At 41.0% G+C, this 17735-nt stretch overlaps 1 protein-coding gene across 6 annotated transcripts in view; it reads left to right on the forward strand.

Moving 5' to 3' along the window:
* MPPED2 (metallophosphoesterase domain containing 2) overlaps positions 1 to 17735 on the forward strand; it is a 190304-nt gene that overhangs the window by 126640 nt on the left and 45929 nt on the right. The window lies entirely within an intron of this gene.

Below are 17735 nucleotides of genomic sequence, written 5' to 3' on the forward strand. Positions count from 1 at the left end.
TTTTCATTTATATTGTGGCCGAGGGAAACAGAGGTGCGTAAAAAGATGATAAAAAGAATAAGAGAAAAATGATGGCATAACCGATGCAACAAAGAAAATCCAGCTTTCACAAAGAAAACATATTTTCTGGATTTAAGCAGAAAATGCTCTACGCATGATCCACAGCTCTCCTCTCTCCATCACTACTTCATTTTAGGGTGACCCTCGTCTTGTGGGGGCCCACTACAAAAACCCTGCATGCCCCTGTAATGGCAGAGCTTTGAGTGTTTTCTTTTTACTACATAAGTGTCCGCATGGGCTACAAAGTGGAACAGAAGCCAGGCCAGCTCTCAAATAAAGACTCCTTGCTGGTATTCACTTCCAGATAGTTCAAGCCGTGTCCTTTCATTTCTGGGAAATTTCTGAAAACAGTTGTCACCTTTGGTGGGCAAAACTAATTATCACAATACACATGTTCTGCTCAGGATTTACAAAGGAAGAAATGTTTGATGCTGGTATATGTTGTCCTGTCCACACAAATGGCCAGTTTGGGGTGAGGAAAAGGGGGCAGGAGGACATGATTTTTGATATCGTGTAACTTTGTTAATGCATGATACAACTGGAATAATATAAGGGCACCACTGAGCTCCCTGGTGAAACTTTGTGGATTTGAAGACTGCTATCCTGAATATTTCATGATCTTCTTGTCAAGACTTCTCCTTATAACATGACCTAAAAGCCCTGGATGGCTTTTTTCTTATGAAGCCTTGAACATTTCCAATTGCAGAAAAACCTCAAGAGGAGCAGCATTTCGAAAAGCACAGCTTAGGTTTTTATTTTCTATGTTGGGATATTTGTAGGTTTTCTTTTTATAGAATTAGAGTTGTTGTAGTGACTTTTTCTATTTAGATCCAGGTATTCCATGATCCCGTAAAAGCCCCACTTTAGGAAATTGAGTCTGTTTATGAATGTTGCAAACATTGTGCATAGAAAGTAGTACAACACAGATGAACAGGCAGGCACTTTTGTAGTGCTGGGGTTACTTTGCTTTTCTGAGGATTAAACAAAAACTCTTTCATTTTAATAGAATTTAATGTTTAAATTGTCCCCAGACTACTAACAGGAGTAGGGTAGGGGTGGGATGTCTTCTAATGTCTCCAGGTGACCATAGTTAAAGCAGTGTGATTGTTGGCACTCTTCTAGCTTTTAGAACACTTAGTCTCTGTATTTAAGCTGCAGCCTTGACCTCAGTGCTTACTTAGTCTCTGTATTTAAGCTGCAGCCTTGACCTCAGTGCTTGTTAATCGTGGACATACAGAATCAGAATCGGTGGTGGTGGGGCAGAAAATCTAAACTTTAGCACCCAGGGGTGATTTTAATGCCCACTAAAGTATGAGAACAACTGGCTTTGAAGTTACATGTGTTTGGGTTAGCTGTGTATTTATTCCTAGAATTGCTCATTGTAAATTGGTTACTGATAGGAACATCTTTCTGCCTCTTTCCTGTAAAAGTGGAGGGCAGAATAAATTAAAATTCACATAATTCAGGATTTAGTTTGCTTGGGATAGGAATAATTATGGTTTTGTTTTTTTTTTTTTTTTTTTTTTTTTGCTGATTCTTCTATATGTTTGCCTTAATTATTAGTTTCATTTCAAGCTTATTCTGCTCTGTGTTGTAGAAGGAAGGTTAGCTTGAAACTCAGGGGATACCAATTATATACATGGTTCGCTTCCTGGCCATGTAATTTTGAATGTCACCTTGTCCTCACCTCCTTCACATGTGAAATGAGAATGGATCTCTAAGTTGCTTCCCGTCTCTGACATTTTATGACTCAATATTTTATTTTTTATTTTTTAACTTTTTCTTTCCCAACCTCAAAACATTTTCTCATGCATGGAACGTTAAAGGACCTTTGAGATGATCTACTGTTAGTCTTTCATTTAGTGCAAGGGAAATGCTGAGAAGTAGCCAGGAAGTGCTGCTTTGGAAGAGACAGAATGAGAGCCCAAGCTTTGGCTCCTAAATTAGGGTTCCTTCCACTGTGAAACATTCTCTCTCTCTATTGCATGTCTTATGAGGGGCTCCAGTTCTTAAATTCCAGAAATATCCCAGAGTTAGGGTTGTCATAGTGACTTTGTCTATTTAAATCCAGGTATTCCCTGGTCCCGTAAAAGCCCCACTTTAAGATATTGGGTTTATTTATCAATATGCTAACCTTATGCACAGAAAGTAGTACAACACAGATGAACAGGCAGGCAAATTTGGTTAGGTGCTGCAGCAGCAGAGGTTACATTGGAACATTTGGAAATTATGAGTTTATTGCAGACTGGCTCATTTTTGCATCATTGAACTATATCTTCCCTCTAGGGACAGAGATTTTGGGAGACCCTGGTATGAAAATGACAGTCCACCAGGAAATACCAAATGACATATTGTTACTGATTCTAGAATGCCAGGAGAGTATGTGCTGCAAACTTTATTGCAATCCTCGTGTCTGTTGGAAAGAGCATGGCTTTTGGACTTAGAACTGTTTGAACCCTGGTCCCATTATTTACTAACTTTGGGATCCTGGACAAGTCACTTGACCTCTCTGAGCCTCATTAATATAAAGGAAGCAAAACATCTAGTTTGCAGATTAAATGCGTTCATATATGTAAAGGTACCTGGAACTTAATAAGCACAGAGTAAATGCTAGCTTTCTTCCATGGACCTTTATTTACTTTTTGTTATTATCAGAGTTTGAAACTTATGCTAAGAGATCATTTTAAGCTTCTCTGGTGACTTAAGGAGGATATCTGCTTTCCAGAATTTAAAAAGGAAGGACTGTTTCAAAAAATTAGAAGGCCAAAATGCCAGACTAATGTGTGAATAAAAACTCCTTTTGAGCTTTCTTATTGTGGGTTTACATCATCATAAAGAATCTGGCTCCTGAGAGTCACAGACCGTAGCAGAAAACCTCTCCCTGATTTTGTCCTCCTCTTTTCCTTGTCCTCAGTGTTCCTTTAGGACATATTCAGGGAGCAGTGATGGGTGCGCATTCTGAAAGCATGTTGGTTTACTCCATGAAGGCTGATGGGTTTTTTCCACAGGCTGACTGAAGTCACATGAGTGAACTCCCTCCCTTGAAAAGACAGAGAATAAAATTTATCAGAGTAAGATTGACCCCCTGCCAGGAGATGAATTTTCTTTCTATGACTTAATTCCTCTCAAGGAAGCATTCCTCTTTAACAGGGATATAGATCACTTTTTCTATTTTTTTTTTCCCTATTGCTGTGTATTTGTCTGTCCAAACCATTTTTGTTCATACTGCTGGCTGCATGTTTGCATGAATAATTAGTGCTCACATGGTGCTTTAAGAGCCTAAATTTCCTGGAAAGACAGGGTTGGTGTAAAGGGTGTTATATGTGAAATATTATGACACTGTTTAAGAAATCGGAAAGAGCCAAAAAGGATAACTATTCGTACAAAAAAGGAAAAAAAAGTGGGCTAAAAAAGTAGGGGATGGGGACTGGGCCCTTTCTTTTCATTCCTATTTCCATTTGATTTTTAGGATTATAGACTCTTAGAATTGGAACATTCCATAAAAGTTATATGACCATCCAGTGCATGGATCCCTTTCTACAAGACTTCCACGTACACATGCGAGCACACACACGCACACACACCAGAGAGAGAGAATTCACCCACTCACTGCTTAAATGCCCAAGTAGTAAATGGAATGTGGACCAGGGCACTTGTTAACCTGTATATAGTCAGGGTTCATTTTGTTGGTTGGGTAATAGTCCCCAGCCTTCTTTTTTTTTTTTTTTTTTTTTTGTATCCCCAGCCTTCTTGCACTGCTATGTCTGACTTTACCAGGCAAGGATATATGTGCTACTCAAACCTCCTTCCATTGAATCCATATCCATCTAAGGCTCATCCACATATTAGAAAAACTTGTTGTTTTCTTAGTTGTCCCTTTCCAAGTGAATTCTTCCCAGATTCTTAATTTCTTCCTTAATGTTGGCAACCAGCAAAATTCAGGGAATTGCTATGAGGTTTTATAGGTTGTTCGTACTTCTGTAGATTTTCCATAGAGAAACAATATTTAGTTAGAATAGCTAAGGTCATGGCCACAGAGAGTTTTAAAATCTAAGAAATTATGTTCAAAGGCAAGACATAGGGTCTTTGAATTCAAGAATGTGATGAAACATTACCCAGGCCAGTGTCTGACTATGTTGGGTGGGTAGGTGGGGGCGGGACTGAGTCACAGGGCCTGTTTGTTAAAGCTTCACTGTCAGTCTTGCAGAGCTGAATGACTGGCAGGTTAACAAGCGCTGGATGTGCCCAGAGGTGGTTCTCATTTTGGCAGAACTGTCCAGGTGAGGAATCTTTACCTTTGTGAGTTGGGAACTCCCATATCTCATCATGATAAGCCAGACTGATGTGCAAAGGGATGGCTTCCTGGGGGAAATGCTTAATTGATTTACACTGTTGATGAAGCACACATACATGCCTTCCATTACCTCCCATCCCATATGGGGAAAGCATAAGTTATAGAACCTTTTTCGCATTTAAAAAAAAGAGAGGGAGAAACACGACAGTAACCTAAGGATAGACAGCTTTTTTTTTTAACATATGAAAGGAAAACCAGTTTTATGTCTTAAATATATGTTTTAATAATAAAAATAGAGCTACTGCCAAAATTCACTGTAGAAAGTAGCCAGAGCAAGAAAGAGAGAGATCAGGTGTCTTTTCTTTTCAGCAATAATTGTCCACAGACCCTCCTGATTGGTCTTTTGAGAGAGCCACTGGCAAAACTTTTGGGTCCCCTTTGGCCATGCTGCTTGGTGGGGTGGAGCATGAGCCAGCCGCTGCTTCAGGAAGGGAGACAGAAGGACAATGGGCTGGTTCCCAGGCCTGTTTGTGCTGAGAACCAGCCAAGATGGGTTTGGTTTTTGCTCACCTGTCATTGCAGCAATATGTAGTGACATTTCAAACTGCTAGCATGAAAACAAGGTAAAAACTGCTTGGGACAACTGGGAAATTTCATTTAGACAGAATGTCAGGCCTTAGTCTCCAGTGTAAATACTAAAGGCTTTGCTGTGTCCAGTTATGCAATAGCATTTGGTGTGAAATAAAATCAGAGGCCAGTGAAAATCTGGGTAGGATCTAAATGTGTTGAGTATGTTTAAATTTCTCCCCTAATTTAGGCAACCCTATGCTTCTCCACCCTTTCGCACCCACGAGTACCTGGAAGATGTCCCAAAAGTCTTGAATATGGATGTGATGGTTAGATTCATTATCATAGAGAAAAAAAATGCAGTTTCTAGATCCTCTGATCCAAAAAAATTAAAAAGTGCTTTTGGATCTAGCCCATTACTGGTGGTTTTGGTTTGCCCAGCAACCTAATCCATATTCCTGAATAAGCAAGTGGGCCTTCAGTTTCTAGAAGAATGAGCTACATATATTCACAAACTATTCTATTCATTCCTTAGATATAGGAATCTTTTAAAAGGAGGAAGAATGGGGTCATTTTCATTCTGTGGCCAACGCTTTTTATCTTTCAAGGACCAAATTAGCAAATTACAGGAAATAATATTTTTTTTTTTAGCCAGGTCGTGAGTTTCAAAGGTCATCTTTATTCTCCTAGGCAGAAACACTAAACTTGTAAAAAAATTTTTATAATTTTTACTTCCAGTGAATTTTTCCTTCCCCCCACCCCCACCCATACATACAAAACACTCAGGGAAAATGTTTGTCTTCACTTCCTGCTATTCAGCACTGTGCATTGTTAAACTGATGCAGTGTTTATCCACATTGTGGTTATGGCTGTAGCCTGGCTGTTGTTGAAGGATGTTAGACAGCCATTTATCACAGTACTCCCGTAAACCCATTGTAAAAATGTCCTACTAGTTAAATGAGGCTTAGATTTAATGAGGCTGTAAGAACGGAACCGGTTTTTGTCATACTGTAAATAAGGTTCCTATAGCAATGTCATCAGGATTAAGGTGCAGATTCCTTTTGTTTTCAAGCAACAATAGTTTCCTTGCTAAGGTAAAAGGAATTCCCCTACTCTTATAAAGGAGTCTTTTGAAGAAGTGGTTGTTTGCTCAAATAAATGCGGAACCAGAGGTGTGTGGCTCAGAGACCACAAGGTCAGAGATGGCCTCTTTGGGAGAGAACTGACACTCTCCTGACCTCATCTGTGTACCACAGAGGTGCAGAGAACACAGGAAACCTGTTCCTTGTCTCCTGCTGCATGCAGATGCCATTCAAATGCAGACTTGGTCCCTTCCTCTGAGAGAGACCAAGTCCCAGATTCCTAGCCAGTCTTTGAAGTGAGTAAACCAGTTGGACGTAGCAGGAGGGCACTGGCCCTTTGGAGGCAAGCAGGGGGAAAGCATAGGGTAGAAGAAACAGTCTTCTTTGCTTGGTCTACCAGTGTCCAGTGAAATCTTCCATTTCAAAATTACAGAGCAAACTGTAGAAAATGACCAGAAATTTTGGTGTGCATAATTTCCCCCAATGGGAAGAGAACATCAGTTATTTTTGTAATGTTTGAAGAAACTAAATCAGTGAGAATGTCACCATAGGCAGCCAGAAGCAGATCCATCGGGTGTGGCATTACTGTGTTGGGGTTGCAGTACACTATTTATAAAAATAGCCAGTCATGAAATTGCCCTGTTGGAGAGAAATTTGATTGTCCAAGAAATAAAATAAAATGGTCTCTATCTTCATTTTGCTAGGGCCCCTGCAAAGCCTCAATTCAAAGAGATCAGTTTTGAAGAAGACTAAATTAAAGGATGGTATGAGGGCTGATGGATGACATAGAGGCAACTCATCAACTTCTGTAGGTTCCTGGGTGTCTTTCTGGACCTGGGAATGCTTTAGAGGTGTGGAGGTTTCCTTGAATGAGCCTGCAGCTTGACATGACGGCATATTCCTTTCAGCTTGAACTCCATGTTCTCTTCTCAATCAAAAAGTCCTCGGGAGTCCATTGCTTCTATTTTGATGGTCACTAGAGGCTGAACTTTAGCTTCTGGTAGTTTAGTCTTTTATATTTATTTAATGATCTGAGTAGAAAAAAACATTTCAAAGGGCTGCATTTCTCTTCAGTGCTCACGCAGTGCGTAACGCTGTTGTACATCCTTGCACAATCCCCCACTGATTTCCCTGGGCAGTCGTTTGGACACAGTGCAGTGTGTGCTGGGTCCCCCAGCCAAAGGCCTCCTTTGCAGCATCTCCATCTTCAGCAGCCCCCGAAGACCCTTCCTTCCCCTTCTTCCCACTTTTGGTGTAAGTCCCACCAAGTATTTTACAATCCTACCATTCTTTTTGCAGGCCCACCTAGAATAATCTTGGCAAGAAACCCTTTTAGCTCTTTCATCAAACAGTACTTTTTTAGACCCACACTGCTAGACACAATATGTTTCTAGAAATATCTTAAGGCAGCTGATCAAGTCAAATCAAGGACTCCACTTGCCTATATCCTAAGGGCACAAGTCATTTATTCATTCACAAATGAATGAAAAACATTTGCTCAGTGTCTATAAAGTGTCTACTGTATGCCAGTCTCTATGCTAAGCTCTAGAGATACACGGGCAAATTAGGCATGATTCTTGCCACTCTAGAGCTCACACCCTAGTGCAGTGATTCTCAAACTTTAGTGTGCACAAGATTACCCCAACTCCAGGAATTTGTTAATTGGGAAATTTGAATGGGACCCAGGGCTCTTCATTGTTTTAAGTACCCCCAGGTGATGATGAAGGACCATGAGAGAAATCCTGACCTAGTGAGGAGGGCTAAGGTCGGTTGAATTATGTATCCCAATGGAAGACATGCTCTTAATCTTATTTATTTTTTTTATTCATTTTATTGAGATATATTCACATACCACGCAGTCATACAAAACAAATCGTACATTTGATTGTTCATAGTACCATTATGTAGTTGTACTTTCATTACCAAAATCAATCCCTGAGACCCTTATTACCACACACACAAAAATAACCAGAATAATAATTAAAGTGAAAAGGAGCTACTAAAGTAAAAAGGAACACTCGGCGCCCTTGTTTGTTTGTTTGTTTGTTTGTTTCCTTCCCCCACCTTTCCACTCATCCATCCACACACTAGACAAACAGGAGTGTGATCCCTATGGCCCCCCCAATCCCACTGTCCCCCCTCATAAGCCACATTTTTATACAATTGTCTTCAAGATTCATGGGTTCTGGGTTGTAGTTTGATAGTTTCAGGTATCCACCACCAGCTACCCCAATTCATTAGAACCTAAAAAGGGTTGTCTATATTGTGTGTAAGAGTGCCCACCAGAGTGACCTCTCGGCTCCTTTTGGAATCTCTCTGCCACTGAAGCTTATTTCATTTCCTTTCACATCCCCCTTTTGGTCAAGAAGATGTTCTCCATCCCAGGATGCCGGGTCTACATTCCTCCCCGGGAGTCATATTCCACGTTGCCAGGGAGATTCACTCCCCTGGGTGTCTGATCCCACGCAGTGGGGAGGGCAGTGATTTCACCTTTCAAGTTGGTTTAGCTACATGCTCTTAATCTTAATCCACTTTCCTGTGGGTGTGAATTTATTTGTAAATAGGACCTTTTGAAGATGTAACTGTATGTTAAGTTGTGGCCAACTGAATCAGGGTGGGTTTTAATCCATGTTACTGGAGGCCGTATAAAGAAGAGAAGCCAGAAGTCAGAGAAAGCCACAGGGAATTCAGCGGAAGCCTTGAAGAGCAGACGGCCACAAGGAGGGAAGAGAGAGATGCAAGCTAAGGAACCCCAAGGATTGTGGCAAACCAGCCCCAGAACACTCTAGACTTTGGGAAGAAAGCATGGTCATGCTGATGCCTTGATTTTGGACTTTCAGCCTCCAAAACCATGAGACAGTAAATTCCTATTGTTAAGCCAACCCACTGTGTGATATTTGTCATGGCAACCTGGCAAACTAAGATGGGAAGGACACAGAAAAAAAGAATAATTATAGTGCTGCAGTAACTGCCTGCATGAAGGTTGTCCCATATGCTGTAGGGGCCAAGAGGAGGTGTTACTGCCACGTGAAGGGCCAGGGTAGGTCCATGGAGGGGGTGATGTTTAAGCCAGATCTTGAACAATGAACCAACCGAGGCCACTTAGCAGTGTCAGAGAGGGAAAGCCTTCCAAACAGGAAACAGTCAAGGAGCCTGAGGTGAAAGGGTAAAAGGTGCCCAGGGGCCAGTGTGGCCAGAACACAGGGTGGGGGTGGGGGTGGGGGTGGGACTGGGAGTGGGGGAAATGGGTCCATGTTGGGAAACAACCTGTGTGCGCAGCTCAAGAATTTGGAGTTTGCTCTGGGGCAGTGAAGAGCCCTTGAAGGTTTTTAAGCAAAGGAGTGAAATAATCTGATTTCTGCTTTTTTCTAAAGTATTCTAGAGAAGTTGTCTTCCTCTCTTCATACAGGCTCATCACTGGAATTGCTGGTCAAAGCTACCAGAAGCAAAGATGAAGTGGTTTTATGCAGCATTAAATGAGCAGAAAGGGCAAAATGAGAAAAGGCAGGAAATGAGAAGCATCTTACTGCTCCCCTTTACTCCCCACGTTCCTTTGAGGCTGGCTTAATTGGTGTGATTCCATTCTCAATTTAAGACATCAAGGTTAAATGACTTATCCACAATTGCATCGAGTTACCTGGGGAGTCAGAACTAGGGCACAGGTTCCTGCCTTCAAATCCCCAGCCAGAGTCTCCACTGACCCTTGTTAGGCAGGGAAATAAATCCGCAAAAAAATCTCAAGCACTGGAAAATATTGCATCCCTGCCCCCTTTAAATTCTGTGATAATGGGTTCCACTGCATAAAGCAATTGTACGTTTTTGAAAGTTCCTCTAACATTGTTGAAATAAATGTTAAATGGACATTGCAGCAATGGGCTGCTTTTAAATTTAAAATAGCACCTCCCATGGGGAGGGGGTTGAGGGGGCAGGTTGCCTGATGAGATTCTAAATAGACTGAATCCCTGGCCCTAAGGTTAGGTAGCAGAGTCCCTGTATCACCCAGGTTTGAATGATAAATAAGAGGACATTGGGCATTCCGGGTCTCCATTTTTCATTATAACAAATGCTGCCTGCTGGCAGAGACCACCTCAGTCACTCTGAGCTCCCTTTTCAAACTGTGCATGGGTCAGATCAGCAGTGGGAATTCTGTTTCTGAGGCTTGATAGCCAAGGTCTGTGTCATGAGGGTCCGAGCTTTGTCATGTCTAATCCCTGGTTGTCATAAATGCAGCTAAAAGATGAAGAAAGGAAGCCTGGAAGGCCAATTTTAAGAAGGGGTGAAATGGAGCTTCACTTTGAGTTCCAGAGCTGGAGAGGTCATCTGGTCAAAGTCTCCATCCCCGTCTTTACAGGAGAAGCAGAGGCCAAGAGAGGGGAAGTGATTTGCTCAGAGCCCCCAGCTAGGGCCGGGAACCCAGGTGGCTCTGGCCACCACCCCACATTCCTGTTCTGCTATCTCACGATACTTTGCTGACCACACATTATTTTCCAAGGATCCATTGGGATAATTTATGAATTCTTTAAATACAAAAGTTAAAATGATACTGGGAAGCCAGAGAGTCCATGAGACCAGGTTTGGGACTCATCTAAGCCACTTACCAGTGTGTGGCTCTGCTCCAGTCCTCTGAGCCTATCATTCTTCTGAAAATGGGGGCTAATATTCTATCTGTTCACTCTCAACAGAGTTTCTTTGAGTATCATGTGTTGTTTTAATGTGGAAATGCTTTGTATACTGAAACACTCCATTAAGATACATGCAGTTGTTTCTAGAACCAGGTGCAGAGCAAGGCCCAAGGAATTTCACCTGTGTAGCTATTATTGTTCTGTGGATCTGCTTTTGCATGCCTTGGAAGCACCTGGGCATGGCCTTATTGCGGATCCTATGAATACAGGCTTTGGTGTCAGATCCTGCTGTTGTCCAGTCCCAGCTCCTCCATTTGCATGCTGCTGTCATTGCTGTTACCCTGCTCTCCAGAGCTCAGATCCTCAGCTGTAAAATGGGACAGTAACAGCATCTAATTGATGTGATAGTTGTGAGAATCCATGAGATGTTCAAATTACTCTGTGCAGTGCCTGAAATATAAGATCAATTTATAAATGATTACATATTATTACTAATATTGTTTCAGTCATTACATTTATTATTTACTCTGTTCTAAACCAGAGAGTGACTTTAGAACCCCATGAGGGCAGGGGCAGGACTCTTTGGTCAAGCCTTCCAACCACAAGTCTGACAGAGCCTGGCACTAAGAGATACTCAATGAGTATTTGGGGGATGAAGAAACGAAATTCATATAAAACAAAGTAGAACTTTACGATTCATGATTTTCTGGTTAATTTCATTTTATACCAGACTTATGGACATTCACACATTCATTCATTCCATAAACATTCATTGAGCACCTACTATGTACCAGGCACTGTGCTTGACACGGTCCCTGCTGTGTTAACCATAAAATCTAGTAGGGGGTATTGAAGAACAAGCAAGTTAACAGATGAGTAAAACAAATCCAGGTTCGTAAATTGGATTAAGTGTTACAAAGGAACCAAACAGAGAGGAGGGTTTAAAAAAAATAATGAGGGAGTTCTTTCTATTCTGGATTGTCAGAGAATGTCTTAGTAGGAAAAAAAAAAAAAAAGTTAAACCATTGCATTCCATCCTGTTGAAGAAAGTTGTCTAAAGTGGTTTAATTCATTTCCTTTTGGCCATATTGGACTCTTTGCAGTAGCTTCCTGAAAGGCTGCTGTAGGGATAAGTGTGATAAAGCTGTAAAACTGTAGAGTGCATCATAGGGATAAATGTGATAAAGCTGTAAAACTGTAGAGTGCATCATAACCATCTCTGGAACCAGGAAAGAATCAGAATTCTGGGCCCCACCCTGGAGACAGAGGCTTCTGTTCTGGTTGGGTCCTTGGCAACCTATGCTTCTAGAACTCCTCGGGTGCTCCTGCTGCACTCTCAAGTCTGAGAGACCTGCTCTGGAAGCTGTTGACTTCTCTTCCTGCTGTCGGTCATTCTTCTGAGCATGTCCCTGAGATGTTGCAGAAAGCACAAGCTCGGTTCAGTGTGAATGAGGTCAAGACATTCTCTAAGTCTTTCAATGGAGACCTCTCTTATGAACCGGTGCCATTGTGACTGGACTCTTTTTTCCCCCCACACGATGTTCATTCACCTCTTTAAAAACATCCTCAGAAATAGGTGGGGAAGGTAGAAGAAGAAAACTTAACAGGCTTCCTCTGTGGAAACGTTCCTGAATAGACTTCAGGGATTCTGTAAACCCCTGAAATAGTATGTAAATTATGTGTCTTGGGTGTAAATTAAATTTCCTCTTTTGAAGGTTTACAGCTTTCTTCTGAGTTTTAAGGGGCTTCTCCCCAAATAATAACCACAGCACTGGACAGTAGGGATAGCGTCGCGTTCGTCTTTGCATCCCCAGCCCCTTGCACAGGGACTGGTGCAGAGAGAGCAGCCTCTCACAAAATACTAGTTGAAAGAAATAAAGATTCATGTTGAAGAAAATCTTTTTCAGGTATCATCAAAGGGCAAAATCCAAACTTCAGCCTTGTATTCCTCGCCCCTGCCTAAGCGCACAAACCCTTGTAGTCTTGCACCGCCCCTTTTACACACCCCTTTGCGCCGGGCTTCCTTTGTATCAGCCATCAATATTCGGAGAGTGCTGCCTCTTGTCAGTCTAATTTCTGGTTGCTGCTGCTTCTTGACACCCTGCACTTTATCAACCACACACTGCTTGGCTCCTATTACCACTGATCTCAGCATTGCTAATAAACAGCAACACCAAGGCCATATTTTCCGGTCCCTGTCAGGCTGGTGAAATAAAAGTCCTATTAACATGCTCCTCCTCATTGCCTCTGACAGCTTGATTAATTAGGCCTCCTCTTTAGATGACCTCTGCACTGACACGACAAGGAGGTGAATATAAAATGAATAGTTTGCCCACATAATGGGCTACTGTGGGTTTGGGATTTTTGTGAAATCAGACTATCTAAAGTTAGACGAACTTGTATGAAACTCTGAGGCATGCAGCAGCCCCGGAGGATGGCTTTTGGTTCAGGGGACAGTGGCACATACACGTAGGACTTGGATGCCAGGCAGTACGGGACAGGGGAGTCCACGTGTGGCTCTTGTTTACACAGCCCGGTTCATAGAGTGACAATCTAATGTTCGTTTAACATTACCAGATAAAATGACCTTTTGTTTTCAGCAGCATTTATTCCCCTCCTTTTTTCCCTCCCTCCTTGCTGAAAAACACTGTGTTAACCTTGTGTCTGCTTTGCCTGTCTGAGCTAATGCAAAACCATTACACAAAAGCACTGGAGTTAAATGTCCACATTTCCATTCTAAGTCGCTGTTTTCAGGGAAATCAGTAACTTGGACATAAAAAATCATTTCAGACTAGAACTCGACATCGGGGGACTGGCCAGCCTTGGCAAACAAATTGGGCTGCTTGTTTTCCATTACGGGAGTGTGGAATCAGAGGGCTGCTCATTGGCTGCTTTGGCTGTTCTGTACTTCTTCAGCTAGGGAATGGCTTGGGAAGCCATTAGCCAGATTGAAATATACAAGGGGCTCTCTAATTGCTTTACTGAGCAGCCTCGGAAGATATTTTTTTTTTTTTTTTTTTTTTTAATCATCATTTTATTGAGATATATTCACATACCACGCAGTCATACAAAACAAATTGTACTTTCGATTGTTTACAGTACCATTACATAGTTGTACATTCATCACCTAAATCAATCCCTGACACCTTCATTAGCACACACACAAAAATAACAAGAATAATAATTAGAGTGAAAAAGAGCAATTGAAGTAAAAAAGAACACTAGGTACCTTTGTCTGTTTGTTTGCTTCCCCTACTTTTCTACACATCGATCCATAAACTAGACAAAGTGGAGTTTGGTCCTTATGGCATTCCCAATCCCACTGTCACCCCTCATAAGCTACATTTTTATACAACTGTCTTCGAGATTCATGGGTTCTGGGTTGTAGTTTAATAGTTTCAGGTATCCACCACCAGCTACCCCAATTCTTTAGAACCTAAAAAAGGTTGTCTAAAGTGTGCGTAAGAGTGCCCACCAGAGTGATCTCTCGGCTCGTTTTGGAATCTCTCTGCCACTGAAGCTTATTTCATTTCCTTTCACATCCCCCTTTTGGTCAAGAAGATGTTCTCCATCCCACGATGCCGGGTCTACATTCCTCCCCGGGAGTCATATTCCACGTTGCCAGGGAGATTCACTTCCCTGGGTGTCTGATCCCACGTAGGGGGGAGGGCAGTGATTTCACCTTTCAAGTTGGCTTAGCCAGAGAGAGAGGGCCACATCTGAGCAACAAAGAGGCATTCAGGAGGAGACTCTTAGGCACAAATACAGGGAGGCCTAGCCTCTCCTTTGCAGCAACCGTCTTCCCAAGGGTGAAACTTATGGTAGAGGGCTCAACCCATCAAACCACCAGTCCCCTATGTCTGTGGTCATGTTAGCAACCATGGAGGTGGGGTAGGCGAATACCCCTGCATTCTCCACAGGCTCCTCAAGGGGGCACTAAATCGTTTTTTTTTTTTTTTTTTTTTTCCTTGTTTGTCTTTTTTCTTTTTTTTTTTTTTAACTTTCCCTTCTTTTTTCAAATCAACTGTATGAAAAAAAAAGTTAAAAAGAAAACAAACATACAATAAAAGAACATTTCAAAGAGACCATAGCAAGGGAGTAAGAAAAAGACAACTAACCTAAGATAACTGCTTAACTTCCAACATGTTCCTACTTTACCCCAAGAAAGTTACATACTATAGCAACATTTCAGTGAACTTGTTCCTACTACATCCATCAGAAATTAACAGACCATAGTCATTTCTGGGCATCCCCAGAACGTTAAATAGCTTATCTGTTCTTCTTGGATTATTGTTCCCCCTTCCTTAATTGCTCTCTACTGCTAGATCCCCTACATTCTACATTATAAACCATTTGTTTTACATTTTTCAAAGTTCACATTAGTGGTAGCATATAATATTTCTCTTTTTGTGCCTGGCTTATTTCGCTCAGCATTATGTCTTCAAGGTTCATCCATGTTGTCATATGTTTCACCAGATCGTTCCTTCTTACTGCCGCGTAGTATTCCATCGTGTGTATATACCACATTTTATTTATCCACTCATCTGTTGATGGACATTTGGGTTGTTTCCATCTCTTGGCAATTGTGAATAATGCTGCTATGAACATTGGCGTGCAGATATCTGTTCGTGTCACTGCTTTCCGATCTTCCGGGTATATCCCGAGAAGTGCAATCGCTGGATCGAATGGTAGCTCTATCTCTAGTTTTCTAAGGAACTGCCAGACTGACTTCCAGAGTGGCTGAACCATTATACAGTCCCACCAACAATGAATAAGAGTTCCAATTTCTCCACATCCCCTCCAGCATTGTAGTTTCCTGTTTGTTTAATGGCAGCCATTCTAACCGGTGTTAGATGGTATCTCATTGTGGTCTTAATTTGCATCTCTCTAATAGCTAGTGAAGCTGAACATTTTTTCATGTGTTTCTTGGCCATTTGTATTTCCTCTTCAGAGAACTGTCTTTTCATATCTTTTGCCCATTTTATAATTGGGCTGTCTGTACTATTGTCATTGAGTTGTAGGATTTCTTTGTATATGCAAGATATCAGTCTTTTGTCAGATACATGGTTTCCAAAAATTTTTTCCCATTGAGTTGGCTGCCTCTTTACCTTTTTGAGAAATTCCTTTGAGGTGCAGAAACTTCTAAGCTTGAGGAGTTCCCATTTATCTATTTTCTCTTTTGTTGCTTGTGCTTTGGGTGTAAAGTCTAGGAAGTGGCCTCCTAATACAAGGTCTTGAAGATGTTTTCCTACATTATCTTCTAGGAGTTTAATGGTACTTTCTTTTATATTGAGATCTTTGGTCCATTTTGAGTTAATTTTTGTGTAGGGGGTGAGGTAGGGGTCCTCTTTCATTCTTTTGGATATGGATATCCAACTCTCCCAGCCCCATTTGTTGAAAAGACCATTATGGCTCAGTTCGGTGACTTTGGGGGCCTTATCAAAGATCAGTCGGCCATAGATCTGAGGGTCTATCTCTGAATTCTCAATTCGATTCCATTGATCTATATGTCTATCTTTGTGCCAGTACCATGCTGTTTTGGCAACTGTGGCTTTATAATAAGCTTCAAAGTCAGGGAGTGTAAGTCCTCCCACTTCGTTTTTCTTTTTTAAAGTGTCTTTAGCAATTCGAGGCATCTTCCCTTTCCAAATAAATTTGATAACTAGCTTTTCCAAGTCTGCAAAGTAGGTTGTTGGAATTTTGATTCGGATTGCATTGAATCTGTAGATGAGTTTGGGTAGAATTGACATCTTAATGACATTTAGCCTTCCTATCCATGAACATGGAATATTTTTCCATCTTTTAAGGTCCCCTTCTATTTCTTTTAGTAGAGTTATGTAGTTTTCTTTGTATAGGTCTTTTACATCTTTGGTTAAGTTTATTCCTAGGTACTTGATTTTTTTAGTTGCTATTGAAAATGGTATCTTTTTCTTGAGTGTCTCTTCAGTTTGTTCATTTCTAGCATATAGAAACATTACTGACTTATGTGCATTAATCTTGTATCCCGCTACTTTGCTAAATTTGTTTATTAGCTCTAGTAGGTGTATCGTTGATTTCTCAGGGTTTTCTAGATATAAGATCATATCATCTGCAAACAATGACAGTTTTACTTCTTCTTTTCCAATTTGGATGCCTTTTATTTCTTTGTCTTGCCGGATTGCCCTGGCTAGCACTTCCAGCACAATGTTGAATAACAGTGGTGACAGTGGGCATCCTTGTCTTGTTCCTGATCTTAGAGGGAAGGCTTTCAGTCTCTCACCATTGAATACTATCCTGGCTGTGGGTTTTTCATATATGCTCTTTATCATGTTGAGGAAGTTTCCTTCAATTCCTACCTTTTGAAGTGTTTTTATCAAAAACGGATGTTGGATTTTGTCAAATGCTTTTTCAGCATCTATTGAGATGATCAATTGATTTTTCCCTTTCGAGTTTTTAATGTGTTGTAATACATTGATTGTTTTTCTTATGTTGAACCATCCTTGCATGCCTGGAATGAACCCCACTTGGTCATGGTGTATGATTTTTTTAATGTGTCTTTGGATTCGATTTGCAAGTATTTTGTTGAGGATTTTTGCATCTATATTCATTAGGGAGATTGGCCGGTAGTTTTCCTTTTTTGTAGCATCTTTGCCTGGTTTTGGTATTAGATTGATGTTAGCTTCATAAAATGAATTAGGTAGTGTTCCATTTTTTTCAATGTTTTGAAAGAGTTTGAGTAAGATTGGTGTCAGTTCTTTCTGGAAAGTTTGGTAGAATTCCCCTGTGAAGCCATCTGGCCCTGGGCATTTATTTGTGGGAAGATTTTTGATGACTGATTGGATCTCTTTGCTTGTGATGGGTTGGTTGAGGTCTTCTATTTCTTCTCTGGTCAGTCTAGGTTGTTCATATGTTTCCAGGAAATTGTCCATTTCTTCTACATTATCCAGTTTGTTGCCATACAGTTGTTCATAATATCCTCTTATAATTTTTTTAATTTCTTCAGGATCTGCAGTTATGTCACCTTTTTCATTCATTATTTTGTTTATATGGGTCTTCTCTCTTTTTGATTTTGTCAGTCTAGCTAGGGGCTTGTCAATCTTGTTGATCTTCTCAAAGAACCAACTTTTGGTG

Source organism: Choloepus didactylus, chromosome 6 (assembly GCF_015220235.1).
Source record: "Choloepus didactylus isolate mChoDid1 chromosome 6, mChoDid1.pri, whole genome shotgun sequence".
Lineage (NCBI taxonomy): Eukaryota > Metazoa > Chordata > Mammalia > Pilosa > Megalonychidae > Choloepus > Choloepus didactylus.